The sequence below is a fragment of the Equus przewalskii genome, chromosome 1, assembly GCF_037783145.1.
Source record: "Equus przewalskii isolate Varuska chromosome 1, EquPr2, whole genome shotgun sequence".
NCBI lineage: Eukaryota > Metazoa > Chordata > Mammalia > Perissodactyla > Equidae > Equus > Equus przewalskii.
In genome coordinates, this window is record NC_091831.1 from 78,492,172 (window position 1) to 78,502,343 (window position 10,172).

General features: G+C 42.0%; 1 long non-coding RNA gene across 2 annotated transcripts; it reads left to right on the plus strand.

Annotated features, from left to right (window-relative positions):
• The first annotated feature begins 4,203 nt into the window (after positions 1-4,203).
• Positions 4,204-9,179, plus strand: LOC139082578 (uncharacterized). 2 transcript variants are annotated; one of them, XR_011538731.1, is made up of 3 exons: positions 4,204-4,341; positions 7,800-7,846; positions 8,437-9,179. It is a non-coding gene; the product is annotated as an uncharacterized lncRNA (long non-coding RNA). The 2 variants fall into 2 exon arrangements; XR_011538730.1 differs by lacking the exon at positions 4,204-4,341 and adding an exon at positions 6,965-7,126.
• The last annotated feature ends 993 nt before the right edge of the window (positions 9,180-10,172 follow it).

Below are 10,172 nucleotides of genomic sequence, written 5' to 3' on the forward strand. Positions count from 1 at the left end.
GGCAGGCACACTGTCTCTCGGAGGGACACTGCCACTATCCCACTAAAGCTGAATCAGACACACTCCTGGCCCCTCTTAGCCAGCACATCATGAAGGATCTCTCTTCTGACTTAGGTCTAAGGTCAATGGCATTCATTCAAAGTTCGTTGTCTTTCCCTATAAATCATCTGTAAGGGAAGCTAATTGCGTTTTAATTTGGTCGAAATACATCATCCCCAGAATTGTTGGCACAATGGAGCCCAGGCAAAGGAGGCTGTTGGTTTTAATTAGGTGCATTCATCCCCAAGGAGCCTTGGCCCTCCTCGCTGTCTCACGCGCTCTCTTGTACCTTACTGGTTAAGGGGGTGGTTTCGGCTCCATCTGCCTGACAAGTTGATAAAGGTTCTGCTGACTGAAAATTAAGGGGAAACTTTAGGAATAATTCATTTTCCTTCTTATTGTATGTCTTTAGTCTTCCCAGAGGGGCAATGTGCATTGATTTTTTTTTTCTCTGATCAAACTCCACCATCCCCTTCTAACTCTGTGTGAGGTCTGAAAGCTGGTGGGGTTGGATATATGAAGCATTAATTTGTGGCAGACTAATAAATAATTTGGGACATTTTAAAGCAGGTGCTGTTCTCCCCCCAATGAACAATCCCACACTGGCTAGTGAAACAAAGATCCTAGATTCTTGATTTCAGTCACCCCAGTGTGAGACAAAGCAGATTTTCACAGAGATGTGAACAGACAGAACCATTCCTCCTGAAGACCCATACCTCCAGTCCTCATTTTGTAATGATGCTCCAGGCTGAGTCAAGAACAGGGTAAAGAGTTGTTGAGAAAAGAAGAGACTCAATGTCTGGTCCTGTTCACTGCTCCACAGACTCTTATGTTTGAAGAGGTGAGGATAGTTGGCTCCTAGGCAGCTGTGCCTGGATGTAGCCCAGCAAGATACTAAGAATATCCTCATGCCACCTTGGTGCAGGAGAGTAGAAATGGTGGCATTGTTGCGTGGGAGGGCTGGGCCAACCTTGAGTTTCCTAGGGCTCCTGCTAGGTATGGAGAAGACACAAAATGTTTTCACGTAGCCACAGGGAACATATGCTCTCTATCACAGGGCCTTTGCACATGCTATTTCTCCTGCTTCAAAGGCTCTCTCCCCCATCATCTTCCCCTAGGTAACATTTATTCGTTGTTCCTGACCCCTTAGAACATGCCAAGTGTCCCTGATATATGCTCCCCTAGCTTCCTGAACTTCTAGTTCATTTCACTTACCATAATTCTAGTTGAATAATTAATTATTTAAACTTATTTAATGACTTTCTCTTGTGCTAGACTGAAAACTTTATGAGAGAGAGAACTGGGTTGGGCTTATTCACCACTTTATCCCCTGCATCTAGGTGTTCAATTGTGCTTGATAAATTCAATAGTTTATTTTTCAGTGGAACACTTTTGAAAATCCTCCTTTGTGGTAAAGATATTTTGGAAAGAAATACAAATGAATATTAGCAGCCTACTGCACATACCAGCATTCGGAAGAAATATAACTTCAGTGTCGTCCATCATATTTGTCACTTTTACATCTTACAGGGTGCTTATTAGGCATTCTATGCTAACTAAAGGTGTATACAACAGAATCTTTACCCTAAAAATACATATAATCTAGTTTGTAAACCACACCAATACACATAGCACAATTACATAATGATACAAATAAAACCTACATAAAAATCAATGCTATGGACATCTCACACCCCATTAGGATGGCTGCTATCAAAAAAAAAAACCAAACAGAAAATAACAAGTGTTGGTGGGGAGGTGGAGAAATAGGAGCCCTCGTGCACAGTAGTTGGGAATGTAAAATGGCACAGCTGCTATAAAAAGTAGTATGGCGGTTCCTCCAAAAATTAGGATTACCATACAATCTATTGAGTCCACTTCTGGGTATATACCCCCAAAATTGAAAGCAGAGACCTGGGCAGATTTCTGTACACCCCTGTTCATAGCAGCATTGTTAAAAATAGTCGAAAGGTGGAAACAACCCATTAGTGGTTGAATGGACAGGCAAAATGTGGTATATCCATGCAATGGAATATTGTTCAGCTTTAAAAAGGAAGAAGATTCTGACACATGCTACAACATGGATGAATCTTGAGGACATTACACTATGAGAAGTAAGTCAGGCACAAAAAGACAAATACTGTATGATTTCACCGATAGTGAGGTACCTAGAGGAGTCAACTGCATAGAGACAGAAAGTAGAGTGGTGGTTGCCAAGGGCTTGGGAGGGGAAATGGGCGTTATTGGTTGATGGGAACACAGTTTCTGTTTTGTGAGAGGAAAAGAGATCTGGAGATGGAGGGTGGCGATGGTTGCACAACATTGCGAATATGCTTAATGCCACTGAGCTGCACACTTAAAAACTATTGAGATGCTATATTTTATGTTATGTGTATTTTACCACAATAAAAATGAAGGAAACAAATCAATATATGGAAAGTCAGGCTGAAGAAAAGAGAACAGCAAAGGCTGGAGTGATCAGAGAAGGGGTTTGGGAGAAGATGTGGCTTGAGCTGGGCTGTGGAGGACACCTCACTTGAATGGGTGAGGATGAAGAAGGGAGGAAAGCCAGGAGAAAGAGTTTCACTGGTCCAGAATGACCCGGATGTCCAAGGGCAGATCTTCTATCCAGCAAGGCCTTTCATTGCAGCTGGAATCCTGGCAAATCAGCTCCTGAAATTAAGGGCTGGCGAAGATCCTTGAGAGATGGTTCTAGGGGTCCTATTATGGTCCCACAGGCCTGGTTGGGATAAGGAGATGCGTGTCCCCTCTTGGTCCCTGGGAAACAACGCCAACTAGAGACTTCCAGCACAGATAGCTGGAAGACCCAGGATTGTCCTTGGCCCTATTCTGCTCCTTTCTAGCAGCTGCCTCAAGTCAGATTCTGTCTAAATGGCTGACAGATGGCCTTGGAGGACCATTCTCCCAAATATGCAGACTGGACAGGCAGGGGAGCAAGGACAGAAGGGAAAGTGGGAAAGAACAGGACTTATGGATGTGATGGTGCTGGAGCCCACCACCTCACCCCAGGTAAGCAACCCCCTGCCATCCTGCAGAGCTGAGGCTGGGGAGTGGGGACATGCCCATCTTTACCAACAGGGAAGGCCCCTCCAAACCTGCGTAAGCAAAATCAGGGCTTTGCAACCTGATTTTCTACCCTGGCTGTCCACCCTGCCACCAGAAAGCATGGCCGCTCTTGATAGAAAAACATTCGGAAATGTGAAAGGAGCATCCACCTGGGAATTCAAGCCATTGAGCTGAGACCAGATTGTTATTTTACCTTGAGCACGTTGTTCAACGTCTTTGGGCTTCGGTGTCTATAACTGAAAAACAAAAGTAAAATTCCTGCACTCAGGTGTGCTGTAGGAACGAGGTGAGGTTATTTATGGAGAAGCTCTTATAAAGTATGAAGTCAATCAGCCGGTATTACCGTATCCCAGAGTTCCTAAATGTCTGGAAGGTGGAACAGGCCTAATGAGTAATTGGCACCTTCTCATAGGTCTTGCATTCCTCTTGGAAGCTTTTCTTAGACTTGTTTTTATACTCCAGGAAGTTTTTTTCTTCTTTGTGTAAATTTTTATTATGTAAAATTTCAAACGTGAAAATATAGACAAAGAATGGTAAGCCCCATGAACGCAAGCCCAGCTTCAAGAATTATCAATTCATGGCTGATCTTATTTCATCTCTGCCCCGCTCTCCTTCCCCTCCTAAACCCACAATGAACTTTTTCAAGCAAAATATCAGACATCTTATCATATCATTGATGAATATTTTAATATGCACTTCTAAAATAGTAGGATACTTTTTAAAACATAACCACAATACCATTACCACACCTAAAATATTATTTCCTAATATCATAAAATACCAACTCAGCATTCAGATTTCCTAATTAGCTCATTATATTTTTTAGTTTGTTTGGGTAGGATCTGCATAAGGTTCATTATAATTAACTGAAAACATCTTGTATCCTTTTAATCTAAAGGACCCCTCCCATCTCACTTTTTCCTTGTAATTTCTTTGTTAAAGAAACTGGTGGTCTGTCCTGCACAGTTTTTCACTGTCTGGGTTTTGCTCATGTGTCCCCATGACGTTCTTGAGCCTGCTCCTCTGTTCCTGTATTTCTTCTAGATTGGTGTTCCATCAAGAGACTTCAGCCAAAGGCCTGCCCTGGGATGACACTGCCTCTTCTTGATGTGTCCAGATGTACATCAGATTTGGAGAGTTTAATATTCCTCAAGTATCAGCTTCTCCTTCTTCTCGTCATAAAACATAAAGCTTATTAAGCTCACTTCCTATGCGGTAAGCTCTTACACACATTATCTCATTCTGTTTTTCACTACAGTATTATGAAATAGCATAGTTAAAATTTGACATTCATTTCAGCTGCCCAGCACCTAAACCCTTTCCTTTGTTTGAGAAATTGCTCACCTTAGGAGTCTTTGCAGGAGGCAGAGTTCCCCTCTTTCCCTGCCGGATACCATGTTTCCAGCCTCCTTTGCAGCCAAGGAAAAGGCAAGTGACCGAGGCCACACCAGTCAGATATGCCAGTTTTGGCCTTAATTAGGTGCTAAAGACACAAGGACATTGTGGCCATGGGATTGGTGGCCATGGCAATTGCAGCCATGGTCCTAGCAGGGCATTCTGTATCCAGTGCTTGCCTCAGGCTCTGCTGCATCCCTGGGGGCTGGACCAGGCCAGTGCTCCTGCGAGATTCCTCCTGCATCATCCCTGGGCCTGCTTAGTCCACTCTCCTTGAGTTTTCCCATAAGTGTGTGGAGCCCAGGAGGAAGCTGGCATTGCAGAAGCTGCATCAGAGAAACAAGGAACCTGTTCCTTGTAATTGTTTGAGCCTCCGAATCACACTTACCCAGAGCCAGCCTTGTCTTGGGGCGTATGATTGTCACGTCTCCAGGTAATTTAAGTCATTTGCAATTAGAAGAATTTTAACTGGTAGAATGGAAAGATACTTCTCAAATAATGTAAAGGAACAGCATAGGATATTGCATGTGTAATGTGATTACAACTATATAAAAGTAAAGTTAAATTAAAAGCAATTGGGATTTTTAAGGGAAACAAAAGAAAAAATGAACAAATGGGACTACATCAAACTAAAAAGCTTCTGCACAGCAAAGGAAACCATCAACAAAATGAAAAGACAACCTAACAATTGGGAGAAGATATTTGCAAACCGCATATCAGATAAGGGGTTAATATCCAAAATATACAAAGAACTAATACAGCTCAACAACAAAAAAACCAACAATCCAATTAGAAAATGGACAAAAGATCTGAACAGAGATTTCTCCAAAGAAGCTATATGGATGGCCAACAGGCATTTGAAAAGATGCTCAACATCATTAGCTATCAGGGAAATGCAAATCAAAACTGCAATGAGGTATCACCTCACTCCGGTCAGAATGGCTATAATTAACAAGACAGGAAACAACAAATATTGGAGAGGGTGTGGAGAGAGGGGAACCCTTGTTCACTGCTGGTGGCAGTGCAAACTGGTGCGGTCACTATGGAAAGCAGTTTGGAGTATCCTCAGAAAATTAAGGATAGATCTACCATATGATCCAGCTATCCCACTGCTGGGTATTTATCCAAAGAACTTGAAAACACAAAGGCATAAAGATACTTGCCACCTCTATATTCATTGCATCACTGTACACAATAGCCAAGAAATGGAAGCAACCCAGGTGCCCATCAAGGGACGAATGGATAAAAAAGATGTGGTATTTATACATGATGGACTACTACTCAGCCCTAAGAAATGATGAAATCCGGCCATTTGTGACAACATGGATGGACCTTGAGGGTATTATGCTGACTGAAATAGGTCAGAGGGAGAAAGTCAGATACCATATGATCTCAATCATAAGTAGAAGATAAAAACAACGACAAAAAAACACATAGCTTTGGAGATTGGACTGGTGGTTACCATAAGGGAAGGTGGGGGGAGGGCAAAAGGGGTGATTAGGGTCACATGTGAGGGGATGCACTATAATTAGTGTTCGGGTGGTGAACATGATGTAATGTACACAGAATTTGAAATATGATGTACTTCCGAAAATAATAAAAATAAAATAGTAATTTAAAAAAAAAAGCAATTGGGAAGAAGTAATCCAAAATGTGAGCAGTGATGTGGATGAGCGGTGGGAAAATGGCTAATTTTCATCATTATACTTTATTTAGTATTTTCCGAATTCTGAATAACACTTTTTTTTTTCTTTTTCTTCCAAAGCCCCCCGGTACATAGTTGTGTATCTTTGAGGTGTGGGTCTTTCTAGTTGTGGCATGTGGGACGCTTCCTCAGCGTGGCTTGATGAGCGGTGCCATGTCCTTGCCCAGGATTCGAACTTGCGAAACCCTGGGCTGCTGAAGCAGAGCGCATTTGCGAGCTTATCCACTCTGCCACAGGGCCGGCCCATGAATAACACTTTTGAAAATATACACATACACACATACGCACACAATGTTGTGGGATTTAGGCACGGCCAGGAATAAGGGTGCTGATTCCCCACAAGTAGGTGAAGGAAGGACGTCATCTGGGCTGTTCTTATGCATAAGCTGATGATCTGACTCATTTCACTGTGGGACTACTGAGGGCTTTGCTGGGATCTGAATGCATCGTGGTGTGTTTAGATCCAGTACCCACTATGGCTCAGTAATTGCTCTGAAAATGAATATTATAAAAGAACTATTTGACGCAGCGTAACCCTTTAAATAGGCTCTGTGCAGTGACCCAGGGAAGCAGCTGTAAGTCTACAAGTGACACGGGAGATGCACAATGAGACGAGGAGCAGCTCTCCCTCGTGTATATATGTGCATGCACAGATTCACCTCATTTAAAACTCTGCTGCTGCAACCCCACTCCTGAGTGGTTCCTTCTCCCGGTCGTAGGCTCTTTGGGGTCACTCAGGGGAGGGAAGCCTGTGCTGCTCCCACCCAGAGGGCCTGCCTTGGAGTGCTTTGCATGCTGCCTCACCCCGCCAGCACTGCCTCTGCACAGCCCGGACCTCCTCAGAAAGGACTAGATGCTGGACTCTACATCCAGGAAAGAAGCCACTAGCACCTCTGCCATGTGAGTTCTGGAGAAACACGAAAATTAGGTGTCCGTCCCACCAACACTGTAATGGAACCAAAATTTTCAGATTGTGAAGTCATGTTTTCTGTAGTCCCTCTGAGAATTTCAGGAACAGAGGCCCAGAATTGAGGGAAGAGGCTAGAGGAGAGAGAAGTGGCCTATAGTCCCCGAATGCAGTGTTGGGTGATGAGAAGCGCATTGCCCCAGGTTGACGGGAGGCCTGGGTTTGCAGTGTGTCTAGGCTGCTAGAAAAACATGGATGGACAATGCGTAGTCCTTTTTAACCATTTAATATTTGAGACATGCTTAGACTAAAAAATTATTTATTGTTTATCTGAAATTCAAATGGAGTAAGCATCCTATATTTTTGTTGGCTAAAGCAGGCAACCCTAAGGGTACCCCATTACTAACTGTGCCCTGGCAAGTGTCCCCTCCCCACTGCTTTCTTTGGCACCATGAGGCAATTAGGCTGAAAAGCCTATAAGGATTCCTGGGCTCTCAAATTCTGATTCTGAGATGCAATTAGGAGAAGGAAAAGCAAAACCTGAGGCTTAGAATATCTTTGAAGGTAAAAAAAAAAAAAGGAAAAAATGGTTGTGTATGACAGGGTACTGGCCAATATCTCTACAGTACCACACTGATCAGATTGACTGAATTTTTCTCTTTTCAGATAGCAATTTGAGGATTTGCAGACCTAGCTTGAAGTCAAAAGGCAAGGTTAGTATCAAAATATTAAAGGAGGTCATGTCAAATATTTGTGAACAAATATATTCACTTTATTGCTATTAATTATCATGAAAAATGGAAATAATTTAAATGTCCTAAAATAATGGTAAGATTAGGTAAATGATAACCAAGTTAAACTATAGAATATTGTGTTTTATGTAGCCAGGAAAAAATTCTGCTTATGAAGAATTTTAATGAGCATAGGAAAATATGTTGGTTTTTAAAAAAAGGAACCAAACTATTTAAAATTTATTTAAAATGTGTACACACACACACACACACATATATATAATGTGTGCACAGAAATAAGCCTAAAAGGTAAATGATTAAAACCTTCATATTGGTTATCTCTGGAGAGTTGGATTCTGAACGATTTTGATTTTTTCCTATTTATGTTTTCCTGTATCTTTATGTTTTCTACAACAAATGTGTCACTTTCATAATCAGAGAATATTGACATTATATAAGTGGAGAACTCTTTGACAAGAAATAAAACATGGCCCTACACAGGTGTCAGTGTATAAATTACTTAATATAGTTTTAGAATCTTCCACATTCTTTCCTGTTTTTTTTTTTTTTAGGAAGATTAGCCCTGAGCTAACTGCTGCCAATCCTCCTCTTTTTGCTGAGGAAGACTGGCCCTGAGCTAACATCTGTGCCCATCTTCCTCTACTTTACGTGTGGGACGCCTACCACAGCATGGCTTGTCAAGTGGTGCCATGTCCCCACCCGGAACCCGAACTGGCGAACCCTGGGCTGCTGAGAAGCAGAACGTGGGCACTTAACTGCTGCGCCACCGGGCTGGCCTGAGAATCTTTCACATTCTGAGAGAACTATGAAAGAAGACTGAGGACTGGAAATAGAATTGTTTAGATATAAATCTGCACTTATGCCCAATTCTTTCTCTTCGATTACTACAAAATTTCCTGATCATTCACTCTTTCTGTCATTTCCCAGCTCCAGAAATGAAGTCTACAGCCAGCGGTTGGCCTTCTGTGCACCTGGTGAGTCTTAACTAACACCAAGGAGCCAACAAGGGGAGAGGTTGTAATTTTGGAAGAGCAAAGGGTAGATAAAGACTGTCTGTGGATGCATTTGAGTAAAGATCTTTAGAATACAAGAGAGCAAGCTATACAGGTATCTGAGGGAAAAGCATTTCCAGCAGAAGGAATAGAAAATGCAAAGTCTTTGAGGCACGTTTGAGGAAGGGAAGAAAGCTAGAATGGCTGGAGCAGAGTAAGCTAGAGGCAGAATAGTAGAAGTGGATTATAAAATATTGTGTAATTTAAAAGAATGTTTACATTTAACAAATTAAAATTTAAAACGGAAGTACAATGTAATATAACCATGCTTTCCACAAGATAATTACAATAATTATTCAAAATGAATTTTTAATTCACTCTGAGTTTATTAGTCAGGGTTCTCCAAGAGAAACAGAACTAATAGGATGTGTGTGTATATATCTATACATATAGAAACAGAGAGATTTATTTTAAGGAATTGGCTCGTGTGATTATGGATGTTGGCAAGTCCAAAATCTGATGGGTGGGCTGGTAGACTGGAGACCCAGGGAAGAATAGTTCCAGTCCAAAGGACATCAGGCTGGAAAATTCCATCTTGATTAGGGGACCTCAGTCTTTGTTCTACTCATGCCTTCAACTGATTGGAGGAGGCCCACCCACAGTATGAAGGGCAATCAGCTTTACTCAAAGTCCACTGATTTAAATGTTAATCTCATTCAAAAACCACCCTCACAAAAATGGTCAGAATAATGTTTGGCCCGATATCTAGGCCCTGTGGTCCAGCCGAGTTGACACATAAAATTAACCATCATGAAGCATGATGTGGTCTAGCAATGATTTAAAGTTGGTTGTTCTGATTTAAAGTTGTATGATGTCTTCATCTTCACATCCTTTCAGTGCATCATCGTGACTGTGTGTTAGGAGATCATTTGAGGCCAGAGCCCAGTGGTCTTCCTGTGCCCTTTTGTGAGGGGCCCTTTCCTCACTCACACACATATGCAAATATGCCTACACTCAGCCACTCTCATGGGGCCCAGCCCAGCAGAGGAGCTTGGTCAATGCTTTCGTTTGTGGCCTTGAGGAAACCTCTCACTGTCACATCATTTTTTCTCTTGTTCCCTCCCATATATTCCTCTTTTAGTAAATTCTATCCTCTCTATTTAAAGAGGATCCTGTTAATAATGTTATCTTCTGTATCAGATATAGTTAGATCAGAGAAACCAAACCTCTAAGGGTGACACAGAATGAGGGATTCATTACAGGTTAGAGCTTACACAGTTGTGGGAGCTGGTGGA